Source organism: Pipistrellus hanaki, assembly GCF_964339955.1.
Source record: "Pipistrellus hanaki genome assembly, chromosome: 19".
Taxonomy (NCBI): Eukaryota; Metazoa; Chordata; class Mammalia; order Chiroptera; family Vespertilionidae; genus Pipistrellus; species Pipistrellus hanaki.
This window is the reverse complement of record NC_140521.1, coordinates 10637349-10653671: the sequence shown is the minus strand read 5'-3', so window position 1 is coordinate 10653671 and position 16323 is coordinate 10637349. Positions and strand designations below refer to the sequence as shown.

Genomic DNA, 16323 nt, shown 5'->3' with positions numbered 1-16323 from the left:
TCTTTATTTTCCCCGTGTAAAAATATTTTGTTATTAATAATGAAAAATATAAACGTATCCATTTTAAAGGGTTAATTAGAGAAAGCTAGTAGGCACATTATGGGTCGAGGAGTCTCTTTAGGACACAGAGCTCCCTCCTCGATGGGCAAACAAAGCAGCTCCAGCCCAGGCAGCACCCCGTCAGCCTCTCCTTTTCTCCTTTGGTTTGGAAAAGGGACCAGCAAAGCTGTCTGTGTTGAGGGGAGGAGGCACAGAGAGGTGGGAAGAGGAGGTAAGTGCAAGGAAGCAGAGAGTGGAGGTCCCTTTGCAAAGATCCTCCCCACACTCTCTCCTAAGATATTTAAACAGATCTTAGCCGGGCTTGACCTGAATCCTTGCAGAGGCAGGAGGCTCATAAGCTGATGGGGAAACCTGGCACAAGCCTGATACGAGGCCCTTGTCCGTGGATACCTGTCTCATGTCGGGGGTGTGGCTCTAGTTCTGTGTCTACGTAAACAAATTGGTTGGGAAGTGGGTAGGAATAGAAGTCAGATCAATAAATAGAGATGGCCCTGACCCGCCTGGCTCAGTGAATAGAGCGTCAGCCTGCGGACTGAAGGGTCCCAGGTTCGGTTCCTGTCAAGGGCATGTACCTTGGTTGCGGGCACATCCCCAGTAGGGGGTGTGCAGAAGGCAGCTGATCGATGATTCTCTCTCATCGATGTTTCTAACTCTCTATCCCTCTCTCTTCCTCTCTGTAAAAAAAATCAATAAAATATATATTTAAAAGAAAGAAAGGAAGGAAGGAAGGAAGGAAGGAAGGAAGGAAGGAAGGAAGGAAGGAAGAGAGAAGACGGAGTCCAAGAATGAAGGAAAAGAACCCCTCTTGGTAAGATTCCAATCTGAGCTGAGACATCGGAGACTGAGGGCCCAGCACGTCTTTTAAGGCTGCCTTCTGCCAACCCACAGGGGGCTCAGGCCCGCAAAGGTTGGGGAGGGCTGGGCAGCAATGACTTGGGCCATTGTCCAAAGAAGCAGCTTCATAGCCCCCATGTGGGCCCCATTTCGGCGCAGCTTAGGTAGGAGGTGGGCGTGGGGGGTATTCCACGGGTTATTTCCAAAGGCCGGGGCTGCTGGCAGAGGAAGTTGAACGTGTGTGTGTGTGTGTGTGTGTGTGTGTGTGTGTGTGTTGGGGGGTCGGTGTGGGGACAGGGCCCATGTGTTTTTGGCTCTATTAACTAACTCCCTCCCATCCATCACAGCCTCCCCCTGGGCTGCCGCAGCCCTGGCAGCTGGGTCACCCCGGGGAGGCCGGGCTGGAGGTCCCCGAAGGGAGCCAGGCTTCGGGCAGAGCAGCGGAGACACATGTGTGCCTGGCTGAGTTGGGGCCGGCGCCTCATTGAGAAGGGGGCTCTCCAAGCTGGGCTTCATTAGGGCAGTGGCACTAATAGGGGAAGGGGTGCAGGGGGGGCCGGGCTGACAGCCAATTACTTGCTCGTCTGCATTATGGATTAACCCATCTGGGCCTGGGAGATTGGCTCTGAAAGGGGCACAAAAGGGGGGGCGTGACCACAATCACACACTGAATTATCGCGTCGGAGCGCAATTGTCGGCCAACAAATGGGCCTCAGGATGGGTGACCCCCTTGGGTTCTGTCCTCCCCCCCCCTCCCCAAACCCCCCCCCCAATCCCACAGGAAGAGCCAGAGATAATCTGCCGCCTGGTTAAGAGGCCCGGCTGGGACAGGGAGAGAACCAGGATGTCATTTCAGGGGACTGAGCGGAGGGGCTGGCTTTGAGGTTAAGCCGGAAGAGCTAGGTACCAAGACAAAGTTCTTCCAACAGACTTATTCAGAGGCAGAGCAGTCACGTGGACCTGACCGGTCTGGGGAAACTCCTCGGAGTCTCAGGATGGCTCAGCCCAGCGGAAAACAACGGGAGGCCCTCAGAATCAGGGTATCCGAGTCCACCCATCACCCCGCCCGAGACTAATTGATTCCAGACAGGAGTCAGGGGCCTTGGAGGACCCCTGCCCTGCGCTGGCATCCCTGATGCTCTCCCGGTAGGAGTGCCCGCACCCTCCCCCACACCTCCTCCTTCAGGAATAAGCCCACTAAAAGGCGATGGTGGGGGTGGGGGGGAGGCCCTCTCTCCTCTGGCTAATCCCCTCATTACCATCTCATAATCAGAACCACGCTTTCAATGTAAATGGGGATGTTAAATATTGGTTTCTCCAGACACACGCTCCCTCTCAGAGAAATTATTGATGTGCCCCCGTGGTGCCAGCGCCCGCGGCTCCCACAGGGAGGGAGGGGGTGGGCTGTGGGAGCCCCATTCGTGAGGCCCCGAGGTTTCGGAGTTCCGTTGGTGGGGAGGCGGAAGGGTCTGACAGGAGGGGGGCAGACGGGTGTGTGCTGAGGGGGCCTGGGCAGCCTCGGTTTCCCTGATGGAGTAGGGGAAACTCAGCCGGAGGAGGAGCCTGGCTCATTCCAAGCTCATCAAGACATGGTTGGAGCTGATTGGCTTCTGGCCTCAAATTGTTCTTGACTGGAGGTCGATGAGTTGTTGCAGATCCTAAAGTCAGGGCCCTGGGCAGTGGGCGCGGGGCAGGAGGGGGTGTTGATGGGGAGGCCCAGGCACCTTGCCCTCTTGCCTATTGGTGGAACCCCCTGGCACACCTGGGGAAGGGACCCAGACTGCCCTGCCAACCATTTCTAGACCCAAAGCACAACGCCAAGATACAGTGGCTTTTCACACACAGAGAAAGCTTCGTGTTGGTCTGTCTGCAGCAGCCTGGGAAGCTGGGTGCTGTGACTCCCAGATGCCAGGCGAGGCTCAGCGTCACCAAGCAACTCACTCCCCGGTGCACACAGCTGGCTGGGCAATCGCGGGTCCCATTGGGACTCGGTTGGTCCTGGGTCCACGCTTGGCCCCATCCCTTGGCGCCGGGCTCTGTCCTTTCAAACCGAGGCCGCCGCCCCTATGGGGACACGAAGACCGTCCGGTGTGTCCAGCGCCTGACGGGAGGAGGTGTGTGCACTGAGGGTGCATAGGGGGGCTCAGGCCGAGGTCAGTTTCTGCTTGGATCCCCCACTTCGGTTAGAACCACGGTGGGCAAAACTGCGGCTCGAGAGCCACATGCGGCTCTTTGGCCCCTTGCATGTGGTGGCTCTTCCACAAAATGCCGCGACCTGGGCGAGTCTGTGTTGAAGAAGTGGCGTTAGAAGAAGTTTAAGTTTTTAAAAATTGGGCTCTCCAAAGAAATGTCAATTGTTGTCTTGTTATTTGGCTCTGTGGACTCATGAGTTTGCCGACCACTGGGTTAGGACACAGCCACAGACTGCTGAGGGGCACCCTGCTTGTTCTCTGTCTGTTCAGGGCTGGGTCCCTCACTACCTTGGCTAAAAACTGGGAATGAAAGAAAAGAAGAAGAAGAAGAAGAAGAAGAAGAAGAAGAAGAAGAAGAGGAGGAGGAGGAGGAGGAGGAGGAGGAGGAGGAGGAGGAGGAGGAGGAGAAGGAGAAGAAGAAGAAGAAGAAGAAGAAGAAGAAGAAGAAGAAGAGGAGGAGGAGGAGGAGGAGGAGGAGGAGGAGGAGGAGGAGGAGGAGGAGGAGGAGGAGGAGAAGGAGGAGGAGGAGGAGACTGGCTTCTCACATTTACTTAGCATTTACAGTTTACACAGTCCTTTTTGTGGGTTATATGATGAGATCCCTGAAGCCTGCTTGTGAAGTAGCACCAGGGCTAAAGGACACAGGCTCTGGGGTCACTTTGAGCTCCACTGCTTAGCGGCTGGGTCCCCCAGGCGTGTCGCTGGGTGACCGGACGCGGGTAAGGTCCCATTCCCTGCCGCAATGCCCTTATCCGTGGGATAAAGATGATAATAACACAGCCTACCTCCTGGACTTTTGGGGAACAGCGAAGGAGATTATACATGCCAAATGCCTAGTCCAGTGGTCGGCAAACCACGGCTCTCGAGCCACATGCGGCTCTTAGGCCCCGTGAGTGCGGCTCTTCCACAAAATATCATGGCCTGGGTGAGTCTATTTTGAAGAAGTGGCGTTAGAAGTTTAAGTTTAAAAAATTTGGCTCTCTAAAGAAATTTCAATCATTGTACTGTTTTTTTTAAAATATATATTTTATTGATTTTTTACAGGGAGGAAGGGAGAAGGATAGAGAGTTAGAAACTCATGAGAGAGAAACATTGATCAGCTGCCTCCTGCACACTCCCTACTGGGGATGTGCCCACAACTAAGGTACATGCCCTTGACCGGAATAGAACCTGGGACCCTTAAGTCCGCAGACTAACGCTCTATCCACTGAGCTAAACCGGTTAGGGCATTGATCGCTGTACTGTTGATATTTGGCTCTGCTGACTAATGAGTTTGCCGACCACTGGCCTGGAGTAATGTCTGGTACACACTAAGTGGGGTAAGGAGTACGGTCCCATCTGACAGATGCAAAAACTGAGGCTCCACGTACTGAGTGTCTAAAGTTGCTCAGCACGACAGACTGAGTTCTCCGTTCAGGTGGGAACGAAGCCTGCAGGTGACCCGGGAGCCCCGCCCGGCGGCCCTCCAGGTGAGAAGAGGGAGGTGGCCTGCGGCCCCGGGCCGTGTCTTCCGTGGCCAGGGCGTGTTCTCTCTCTGCCTGTCCGCTGGGCGCTCACAGGGGAGGGAGAGGCGAGTGCCCACTGCAGCCCGGGTGAGGCGCCCCTCCTCTGCCGGGCGGGCACGCAGAGCCACCGCCATGCGGCTGCACTCAGCCTCCCCGAGAAGAAAGGGCGGAGATGCCTTCGGAGCCCCCGGCCCCCCCCCCCCGGCCCCCTCCCCTGGCTCAGCTCCTCCGTTTAGCTCTCTCCTCATTAACTCCCTGGCCTCATTAATCAGCCCCATGAAACGCTCCCCAGGGAGCGCTGCCTGCCAGCCCTGCAGCTTGGCGCTTTAATTATCCTCCCGGCGGGAGGAGGAGGGTACCCCCCAAACACACACACACACACACACACACAGCCACAATCTCTCACACGCATATACACATGCAGAAACACGCACCCATACACACACACACACAATCTCCCACACTCATATACACATATACATGCACACACATGCAGAAACACACACACATAATTACAATCTGCCACACTCATATACCCATACACACATACACATGCAGAAACAGACATACCCATATTCACACACAGCCACAATCTCCCGCACTCATATACACACAAACAAACATGTGCAGAAACACACACCCATAAACATACACACACGATTTCCCACACTCATATACACATACACTCACACATGCAGAAATACACACACACACACACACACACACACATACACCATGCAAGTGCTGTTCTTACGGAAAGCACAGGATGCGAGAGCCGTGCAGAGCAGGACGAGGAGTGCTGCCAGAAAAGCTTTTCCCAAGAAGACGAAAGCTTGAAGAGGGGCAAGCGGAAGTGGGGGTCCGCTGGTGGGAGAAGGCGCTTACGGAAGCACACAGAAAGCCCAAAGCACACCACACGGAGCGGACTGGGCGTGTGCAGCCCGCGTGGAGGCAGGGGCTTGGCTGGCACAGCATGGGGTCCGGAGGCGAGTGTGGCAAAGACCCGGGTCCTGGGGGCCTTGTTGACTTAGGTCTCACCTAAATGTGAAGAGGAGTTGCTGACGGGTGTTAAGTCCTGGATTTTAAAGCCAGAGAGTGACATGATGAGACTTATGTTTTGGGGAAAACAGTTTGGAGCGAGAAGGACGAATTGGAGAGGGCAGACATGGAGGCCGAGAGGCTCATTCGGGGTAGGTGACTGAGTGTGTGTGGGAGGAAGAGAGGGAGAGGCGTTTGGAACCGTCCCAAGATTCCTCTCAGAGGGCGTTCTGGGCATTGGGAGGCAGGTTACCCCCAGGTGCTCCCAGGTCTCTGACTCAACCCCCCCTGAAGGTCAGGCGGAGCTGGCTGCTTTGCTCCTCTGGCGGGGCAGCCAGGAGACTCTCCTCCTGGGTGGGTTGAGGTACTTTATAGTTCTGTCATCCGTCAGATGAAACACAGATTGGAACTGCTTTATAAACTCACAACGGCAGGGGCCAGGGAGATAGAAAAGATCTGAGCAGACCAGGGCAAGAATAAATGCCCGCCTCAGAGGGCAGTGCCCTTCAGCCACAGCCTGCTCTGGCCATGCTGGAGGGGGCCCAGGGTTGCCAGGCCATCCAGAGGAGAAGTCAGGACTCAGGATTTTTTTTAAAAAAATTATATTTTATTGATTTCTTACAGAGAGGAAGAGAGAAGGACAGAGAGTTAGAAACATCGATGAGAGAGAAACATCGATCAGCTGCCTCCTGCACACCCCCCACTGGGGATGTGCCCGCAACCAAGGTACACGCCCTTGATCGGATTCGAACCTGGGACCCTTCAGTCCAGAGGCTGACACTCTATCCACTGAGCCAAACCAGTTTCGGCAGGACTCAGGATTTTTAATAAGATACCTCCTAGTTTTAAAATATCCATGCAGCCCGGCCGGGGTTGCTCAGTGGTTGAGTATCAACCTATGAACCAGGAGGCCACGGCTCTATTCCCGGCCAGGGCACAGGCCCGGGTTGCCGGCTCGATCCCCAGTGTGGGGCGTGCAGGAGGCAGCCCATCCGATGATTCTCTCTCATCGTTGCTATTTCTATTTCTCCCTCTCCCTTCCGCTCTGAGATCAATAAACACATATTTTTATAAATAAAATAAAAGATCCATGGAACCAGAAGGCACTTGGTGTGAAGCACATGAAATATATTTCAATCCATGTTTTCAAAACATCATTGCTCACCTCGGGAGGATGCTGGAGAGTCAATCTATAATTTTGAGAAATAATGAGAGAAGGAAACGGATCGAGTATTTATTTACCTACCATTCCTACCCCCAAAGGCACCTCAGGATAAACATTTGGGGGGCAGTTTTCTTCAGGGAAGCATCCCAGCGGATACAGGAAAATGGACTCACCGAAGCAGAAGGCCATGATTTGGCCAATTTCTAATGAACACATGGACGTGGGCCACGGCCATGCCTGGCTGCTAACACCACCACAACAATGGCACAGACAGGCAGGCATCACTCCTGAGACAATGCTGCTGATGGAGTGGTCTTAAAAAAAGAAAAAAAGAATCAAATATTAATTGGTCAAGCCTCTTCTACCTAACAACCAATTTACAGGAAATATAGAGGCAGAAGAAGATGTTAAATGACACCACGGGGATATATTCAACCAAATCCAGACTGTGAAATGCTACAGAATAAATGACCCAGCTTCTTCAACAAATAAATTGCAAGGAAGAAGGGGGTGGGGGGAGTGGGGAGAGAGACAGGGGAAGAGAGATTAAGAGGGAAAACATCAGGTTAAAGAGACATCTCACTCCAATAGGACGCATTTGGATCCTAATTCGAACAACCACCACCAAGAAGAAAAAGAATTGAGACAGTTGGGGAAGTCTGAAAACGGATTATACCTTTTAGGGGCCATAATGGTATGGTTACTGTGTTAGTTAGTTAGTAACCTTCCACCTTCTACCTCAGCATCCCAGAGCCCAGACAAAGGCATCCAGCGACCAGAGAAAAAGTGCTAATAAAGGCGGGGACCTCCTAGATCCGCTCGGGTCAGAGGAGAGGGTCTCCATGGGAGGAGACAGAGCATCTGGGGAGGGAGCTGGGAATCCCCGCCTCCGCAGGCACCCGTGGATGTGTTGGAGGCGGCCACCGTGCCATTGCTGTTTGGGGTCTTAGGGCGCCCACCCGCCTCCCTCCGCAGACAGCGACCCTGGGGGGTGGGGGGGATGTGTGTTGGGGAGAGAGGGGGGACGCGGCGGACAATAGCCATCAGCCGGGTAGCGGGTCCCTGCACAGCCCCGGGGCCCCTCATTGTCCCTGCTCCTTCTCCCCGGCCGTGGGACCCCAGGTCAGAGCTGGCCTTAGGGGGTTCGGCTCGGATGGGTTCTTGGCCGCAGACCCGTGGCGCGCCCCCTCCCCGCCCCTCCCCGTGCGCTCCGCCCCGGGGTCCGCCCTCTGCGCCCGGGCGCGCCCGGCCCCCTCCCCGCTCCGCCCCCTCCATCACCCGCTCCGGGCGGGTCCGGGGCAATGAGCCGCCCTCGGCCAGACCCCGCGCCTTTGTCTGCGCGCGCGGGGGCGAGGCGGGGGCGAGGCGGGGTCCCCGCGGCGCTCCGGAGGGTGACCGCCGCACCTGCTCCCGCCCGCTCCCAGCCCCGGGCCGGGCGGCGCGCCCTCCCTCCCCGCGGGAGGGGCCTCAGCTGGGGCTGCGCTGGGTAAAGAGGCCGCGGAGAGGCCGGCGGCGGCCCGGGGACGAGCCATAAATTTGGAGCAGATGCGACCTGACAGTCACCGGCCGGCCGGAGGGGGGGGGGTGTCGGGGGGGGGGGAGTGGGCCCCCCCAGGCCCGCCTCCTAGTCCACACACAGCTGAGTGAGATGGGCTCAGGCCCAGGTGTCCCCGGACTTTGGAATCCGGAGCCCGTCCCCCCACCACGGGGCTCTGCTCTTTGTGAGGCCCAGCGTGGGGAGGGGGCGCGCGGGGGCAGGGAGCTGAGTGAGCTTAGGTCTCCCTCTTCCCCTGAAAAGTGGTGATTTCACCGAAACCGGTTTGGCTCAGTGGATAGAAAGGTGCGGACTGAAAGGTCCCAGGTTCGATTCCGGTCAAGGGCATGTGCCTTGGTTGCGGGCACATCCCCAGTGTGGGGGGGGGGGGGTGTGCAGGAGGCAGGTGATCGATGTTTCTCTCTCATTGACGTTTCTAACTCTCTATCCCTCTCCCTTCCTCTCTGTAAAAAAATCAATAAAATATATATATTTTTTAAAAAGTGGTAGTTTTTCCTGAACAGACTGGCTCATTTTGGCAGCGGCTACAAACAAATCCGAAAGCTAGCAGAAGCATGCTTCCGTTGCTTGTGTCACATGGTTAGGTGCCCACTTTGGGGCGAGGAATGCCAGAGCGGGAGGCACAGACAGACCGGTGCTGGAGGGCGAGGAAGGGTGGCAGGGAAAATACGAAGGAACAGTGCCCGCCTAGTGGCACCGCGTGGACTGCAATGCCGCGCACTTAAGTAGCGACTCCCTTTAGTAAGTAGGTTTAAAAAAAAAAAAGTATATATTTTGTTGATTCTTTTTTTTACAGAGAGGAAGAGAGAGGGATAGAGAGTTAGAAATATCGATGAGAGAGAACCATCAATCAGCTGCCCACTGGGATGTGCCTGCAACCAAGGTGCATGCCCTTAGTCCGAAGGCCGACACTCTATCCACTGAGCCAAACCGGTTTTGGCTAGTAAGTAGGGTTTTGTTTGTTTGTTTGTTTGTTTGTTTTCCTTCAGGGGAGGAGGAAGCGGGTGCAGAGTGCCAGTGGGGTTTGATGAAGGTGTGTTCAGTCCAGGAGTACCCGCCACCGGAGGGGGTTTTCACTGCACCACGCCAGCCCCCGGGGAGGTGGGATGGGGCCCCCATGGTCTGGAAGGCAGTGGAGAGAGCTGGAGCTGAGCGCGGGTCGGGTGGGCCTAGCCCTGCTCCGTCCTCCCTGCCCTGGACGCGGTAGTGCCCCCTCACTAGAGCAGTGGGAATTGGCTGAGGCCACGTCTCCAGTCTGAAGAGCTTGGTTCCATAAGCGAGCTGACAGAGGGTGAGTGTGGGGGTCAGTGTCCGGGCACAGGTGCCACACTGAGTTGGCCGCAGCCTCTGCAATGCCTGACTCCTCCCTCTGCAGCGGCTCCTCAGCTTCTTCTCACGCTCTGTGGGGGCGAACTAGAGTGGCCTGTGCAGTGGTCGGCAAACTGCGGCTCGAGAGCCTCGGTTTGCCGCTCTGTTGGCTAATGAGTTTGCCGACCACTGGCCTATGGGGTCCATTGCTCTTTCCTTGACTGCAACTCACTCCCACCAGTCTCCCTAGTCCATACTGATATGGTTTTCTAGACTAGTGGTCCTCAAACTTTAGCATGCATCAAAATCGCTGGGGAATGAGCGAGGGGGGTGTTTGATTCACTGGGTCTGGGGCAGGGCCTGAGGATTTGCATTTCTAAAAGTTTCCCAGGTGATGACCGCATTGCTGCTCAGAACCATTGATGCTCAGAGCCTAGAAGGAGAGAAGTAAGGGTTGATGAGAGAGGAAGGAACGGGAGTGTTTGCAGAGCTGGAGAAGATTATTGGAAGCTCTCTGGGGGTGCTGGCGTAGCTCCACTCCCTGGGAGGGATAATAGGCTGAGTCCCCGAGGAATTGTGGGCATTTTCCAGAATGAGCCCAGTTTGTGTTTCCTTCCTGGAGACTTAGCACGCCCCCTTATGGACTCTTAGTGATGTTACCCTCTCCTTGGCCTTCCCAAGGAAGCAAGAATTTTCATCTGATCTATCTTCCCAACCTAACCTAGCAGCCATCCACTGTCTCCTTGACACTGAAAGAGTGTGTGTGTGTGTGTGTGTGGTGTCTTACACATTTCTATTTGTAAATTAATCATTGTCGGTTAGGGGACTCAATGGTGACTCAGTGAGTGATTGTGTATGAATGAATGCATGCATGCTTTCTTTCTTCTTTACCTGCCAGCCGCCCCCTCCTCCTCACCTTCATTTCCCCCAGCTCTCCCAAAGCATTTCAAAGGTGTTTAAGATGGCTGAGCTCCAGATATTTGTGGGAAAATGCTCCCCAATGTGTCAGTGTCACTAGTGTCAGCCAGGGGTCTTTGGCTGGCGGCAAACAAACGAGCCCCAGGTCAGAGCCTATGGGTGGGTTTGCAAAAATGGAATTAAAAAATAATACTGTGTAGCGATTAGAAGATGAAAAGAGCTATTGTCGTTTTATTTCTTACCGCCAGGTGGCAGAACTTGCCTCGTGAATGAGAATTAACCGTGCCCACACTTGAAGCCAGGCCTAAACTTGACTCCCTTCCCATCAGAGCCGTGACCAAAGCCTGTTTCTCTCCTTCGGTGACTCAGAAGTGGAGAGCAGTTGCTTAAAGTAATTTTTTTAAAAATATGTATTTTCTTGATTTTTTTTACAGAGAGGAAGGGAGAGGGATAGAAAGTTAGAAACATCGATGAGAGAAGAACATCGAACAGCTGCCTCCTACACACCTCCTACTGGGGATGTGCCCGAAACCATAGTACATGCCCTTGACCGGAATCGAACCTGGGACCTTTCAGTCTGCAGGCTGACGCTCTATCCACTGAGTCAAACCTGTCAGGGCAGGTGGATGGTCTTTATTATGCCCCAAATGATCATGGCCCTCAGATGACATTCAACATACTATACCTATAGCAAGAGTTACACATGTACATTCTTTTTTTTTTTTAATATTTTTTGTTGATTTTAGAGCAGAAGGGAGGAGAGAGAAATAGAAACATCAATGAAAAGAGAAGATCATTGATCCGTTGCCTCATGCATGCCCCACAATGGGGATCAAGCCCCCAACCTGGGCATGCGCCCTGACTGGGAATCAAACCATGTCCTCCTGATTCATAGGTCGATGTTCAATCACTGAGCCACACCAGTTGAACGCACATGTACGTTCTTATAAAATGGCTCAATGAATGTTTTGGGAGAAGGGGATGTGAAGACGCCTTATATACCTTTCTTATCTCAGGTGCACATACCTCAGATACTGACAATATCTTAGTATCCACCACAGGGCCAAGGTCAGAGCAGATCTATCCCTGGCGGAGAAAACTGGGAATTGTCTGTACCAATATCAGGTTCTCTAACGTAGGTGGGAAATTACCCTTCTGGGTCATTTCTTCTCTCAGTGGGTCCGTGTGAGGCCTCCTCCCTCATTTGGGGTGGGCAGATCCCTGGTGCCCACAGACAATCTCGGTCGAGGTGAAACTTGCCAGCCCAGAGTGCTCATGGGTAAATCCCCTCGGCAGCAGCCCCCTGTTCACCTTCCGTGCTTATAGATAGCTGCACTAAAGACAGAGCCTATGAGAGAGAAAAGATAACTGAGATAGCACATATTTGGTGTTTTGTTTTATTTTTTTTTCTATGTGGGTTGTTAACAGAGTCAGTCAAAACATATTTATGGAATGCCCGCAGGGCACACAGCGTGGAACCTCACCCTCCATTGAAAATCCATTAAAACAATCACCAGGTCACGCTTGGAAACTTTTTTTTTTCACGAAGGAATTTGCTTTAGTCACTAGGTTAGCAGGAACTAATTTGAGATGCAAAACCAACAACTCCGTTTGCCCTAGGAAGCCCTTATGTAAACCGTCCCACAGTGGGACTGATATATGTGAATGTCTCTGTGCCTGTGTGAGCAGAGGAACTTAAAAGCTGCAAACCTGCCGAAGCCGGTTTGGCTCAGTGGTAGAGCGTCAGTCTGTGGACTGAAAGGTCCCAGGTTCGATTCCGGGCAAGGGCATGTTCATTGGTTGCGGGCACATCCCCAGTAGGGGGTGTGCAAGAGGCAGCTGGTCGATGTTTCTCTCTCATCGACGTTTCTAGCTCTCTATCTCTCTCCCTTCCTCTCTGTAAAAAATAAATAAAATAAAAAAATGTTTTAAAAAAAGCTGCAAACCTAATGTGACAGTGTTCATATAAGGGGAAAACAATGTAAAATTAGTGAGTCATTTTCTACTAGTGCTCCGAAGTTAAATGTTTACCTGGGCTGTGGTGCCCTGGTTATAGGCCATGAAGGACCATAAGTAAATAAAAATGTGTTCACATCTATAACATCCTTCTGCCTCTCATACCAAGCTCAAAAAGCCAAACCAGCTCCGCCAGAATGACTCAGTGGATGAGCATCCACCTATGAACCAGGAGGTCACGGTTTGATTCCCCATCAGAGCACATGCCTGGGTTGGGAGCTCGATCCCCCGTAGGGGGTGTTGCAGGAGGCAGCTGATCAGTGATTCTCTCTCATCATTGATGTTTCTATCTCTCTATCTCCCTTCCTCTCTGAAATCAATTAAAAATATATATTTTTTAATTTTTATTTTGTTGTTTAAAGTATTACAATTAGTAGTTCATATGTCTTCTTTTTTACGCATTGACCTCCCCCTGGCTTCCCCTACCCCTGGCACATGCCCTCCCCTGCCCCCCACAGTGTCTTGTGTCCATTGGTTATGCTTATATGCATGCATACAAGACCTTCGGTTGATCTCTTACCCTCCCCCCACTCTCTCCCTTGCCTTCCCGCTGTAGTTTGACAGTTTGTTCAATACTTCTAATAAAAAAAATATATTAAAAACATAAAATAAAATGCTTAGTATATTGTCTACCAGAAAGCACCAGTGAATGGAAGTTCTTGGTGTCCACCAGACCCAAAGCTCTGTGAGAATAGAAGACTACTTCACTGCCGAAGCTTCTGGCAGGCCTTTCCCATGACCAAGAGGATATCGTGCACTTTCAATTCTGCAGAAAAAAACTCACCGAACTGTCAGTAAACCAAAGCACTGCATCATAAGAATTTTCCATTCGGAGAAAAAGCTCTACTTTGGGTAGAGTCGGAGACTCTTTCCCTCCTCATCACTGGCTGATTAGGGCCTTCCGGGGATTAGAATGTGAGGACTTTATTTGGGGGGAAGGATCTCCAGTAGGAGCTAGAAGTGTGGGAGAAAAAGGCAGAAAGCCAATAAAGGATGCGTTGTGAGTAACTGGGTTTTAATTCCATCAGGGAACCCGGGAGCTGGTGTCGGGCACATTTCAGAGTTATCCCATATGAGGAGCCAGGAAGTTGGGATATTTATCTACCAACTCTCCCTCCATCATTGGTTAAGATCTGATTCGGAGAACATTAACTATTACAGGCATGGCCACACGTCAGAACTTTCAACACACACACACACACACACACACACACACACACACATATGATTTCAGAGGAGAAGTGAGAGGGAGAGAAATAGAAACATCAATGATGAAAGAGAACCATCAACCAGCCGCCTCCCGCATGCCCCCTACTGGGGATGGAGCCTGCAACGGGGGCATGTGCCTGCCTGGGAATCGAACTATGATCTCCTGGTTCATAGGTCAATGCTCAACCATGAGCCATGCCAGCCAGCCTACTGCAGCTTTTTTTTTTTTTTAATGGAACTTGCAAGAGGTTCTCCATGCATACACATCTACCACAAGCATCACTAACAGCCATGGAATCTACTGGCCATGTGGCCACTAAAACTGCAGCCAGGACCTGCTGCGGAGTCTGTTCTGGCTCTGGGCTCCCCTCAAAACTTATATCCTCAGAGTCTCCCGATATATTGATTGGTGCAGTATTCCCAAATGTGGTGTATGCTGTCTCCATAATCGGAAGAAGCCTACCAGTACTCTGCCTCTGAGACATAGGAGCAAGGTACAATAATTGTCCCCAAACTCGCTCTAACCAGTTTGGCTCAATGGATAGAGCATTGGCATTCTGTCTGAAGGGTCCCAGGTTCGATTTTGGTCAAGGGCATGTACCTTGGTTGCAGGCATATCCCCAGTAGGGGGTGTGCAGGAGGCAGGTGATCGATGTTTCTCTTTTATTGATGTTTCTAACTCTCTATCCCTCTCCCTTCCTCTCTGTAAGAAAATCAATAACATATATTTTTTTAAAAAATAATTGTCCCCAAACTCAGTGGATGCTTTGGCGTGCTTCCGACAACTGGCCCCTACAACCTTCGCTGTATGCCAGGCTCCTGGATCGTCTTAGGGTTTATTTCCTCTCCACTGGTGTTCAAGTGATCCAATTAACATAATGCCATAGAAACAGGGCAACTTCGTGGTGTTTAATGTTATGTGTACCAAAATAACCAAGGTCTTTGGTGATACATTGAGACTGCTGTGGGAGAGCATCCCTAATGTTCTCAGAAGCCCTAGTTGAGAGAGTCCTGTAGGCATCGCCTTAAATCATTTAGGGGTCTTAGCAAGGGTTCTTATAGCCATGCCCTTGATTTGACTTTTGACCTTATGCTCCTTTAACTTTGAGAAGTTAGTTCCAGCTGGAAACACTGGTGATCTTATGAGACAGGTGTATTTGCCAAACCATCAAATCTTTTTTTTTTTTAAAATATATTTTATTGATTTTTTTTTACAGAGAGGAAGGGAGAGGATAGAGAGCTAGAAACATTGATGAAAGAGAGACATCGATCATCCCCACTGGGGATGTGCCCGCAACCAAGGTACATGCCCCCGACCAGAATCGGATCTGAGACCCTTGAGTCCATAAGCTGACACTCTATCCACTGAGCCAAACCAGTGAGGGCCCACTGAATCTTTTGGGCTTCCATTTCTTCTCTAGATTCTGCGTGGAAGTTGAGTAGTTCCTTCTTCAGCTCATTTCTCTCGTCCTGGACATTGAGAAAGAAGAAACACTTTTATCATTCTGTCTGAAGATCTTACCATGTGTTTTTTTTATTTTTAAATTTATCAGGTGCATTTTCTTTCTTTCATGTAAACATTTTGCCAGTGATTACATCACTGCGTAACACAAGTTGTCCTTTCCCCAGCCTCTGCTAACCATTTTCTCTCTGCATTCCCAGCCTCCAGCAACTGTTTGTTCACCGTTCCCCCAGTCTTTGCTAACAGCCTTTCTGGTGTTATTCCAGCTTCTAACCACCAGCTGTTGTAGGGGCAGAATTCCAAGAGCAAGAGAATGGAAGCTATAAGCCTCTCCGGTGGTTAGGCTCATCTCTTAATGGAAAGAGTGACACAATATTGTGACAATGTTTCTCAATTGATAGCAGACATCTTTGCGCTAACATGTGGATACATCTTGAGAAGAAATTCCAAAAAGCGAACTTGCTGAGTTAAATGCAAATGTGTATTTGTGAAATATTGCTAAGTCACCTTAACGGAGGTTATACCGATTTTGAATTTCACCAACAACATATGTCTCTCTCTGTGGTTTCCGCACGGGGACTTAGGGTAGCCCAGTTTCTTACGTGGTTGCTTAAGGTTTTCTGACCAAGTGTCTCAAGAGAAACTGGAATAAGCTTCCCCTTAGTTGCTTCCTCAAGGCAGTCACAAAGATTTACCCAGATCCAAGGGGAGGGAACAGACTTCTTGTTGAAAGAGTGTCGGGCAATATGCATGCGTACATGCCAATACATGCTATTCGTGCCAAGACCCCTAGTGAATGCCTGAAACTCCAAATGATACCAAACCCTGTACATACTGTTTTTTCCTATACATACATACCTATGATAAAGTTTAATTCATAAATTAGGCAAAGTAATATATTAATAATAACTATTAATAAAATAGAACAATTCATTTGCAGAAACCTGGATGGAATTGGAGAATATTATGCTAAGTGAAATAAGCCAGTCAATGAAAGAAAAATACCACATGATCTCACTCATTTATGGATAATAAAGAAAATTATAAACTGTTGAACAAAA

At 51.3% G+C, this 16323-nt stretch overlaps 1 long non-coding RNA gene across 1 annotated transcript in view; it reads left to right on the top strand.

Moving 5' to 3' along the window:
- The window catches only part of LOC311613558, a 475229-nt gene extending 466258 nt beyond the window's left edge, over nucleotides 1-8971 (top strand). Inside the window, exon 3 of the long non-coding RNA XR_014793476.1 lies at nucleotides 8962-8971. This is a non-coding gene — a long non-coding RNA (uncharacterized lncRNA). The remainder of the gene's footprint in view (nucleotides 1-8961) is intronic.
- The last annotated feature ends 7352 nt before the right edge of the window (nucleotides 8972-16323 follow it).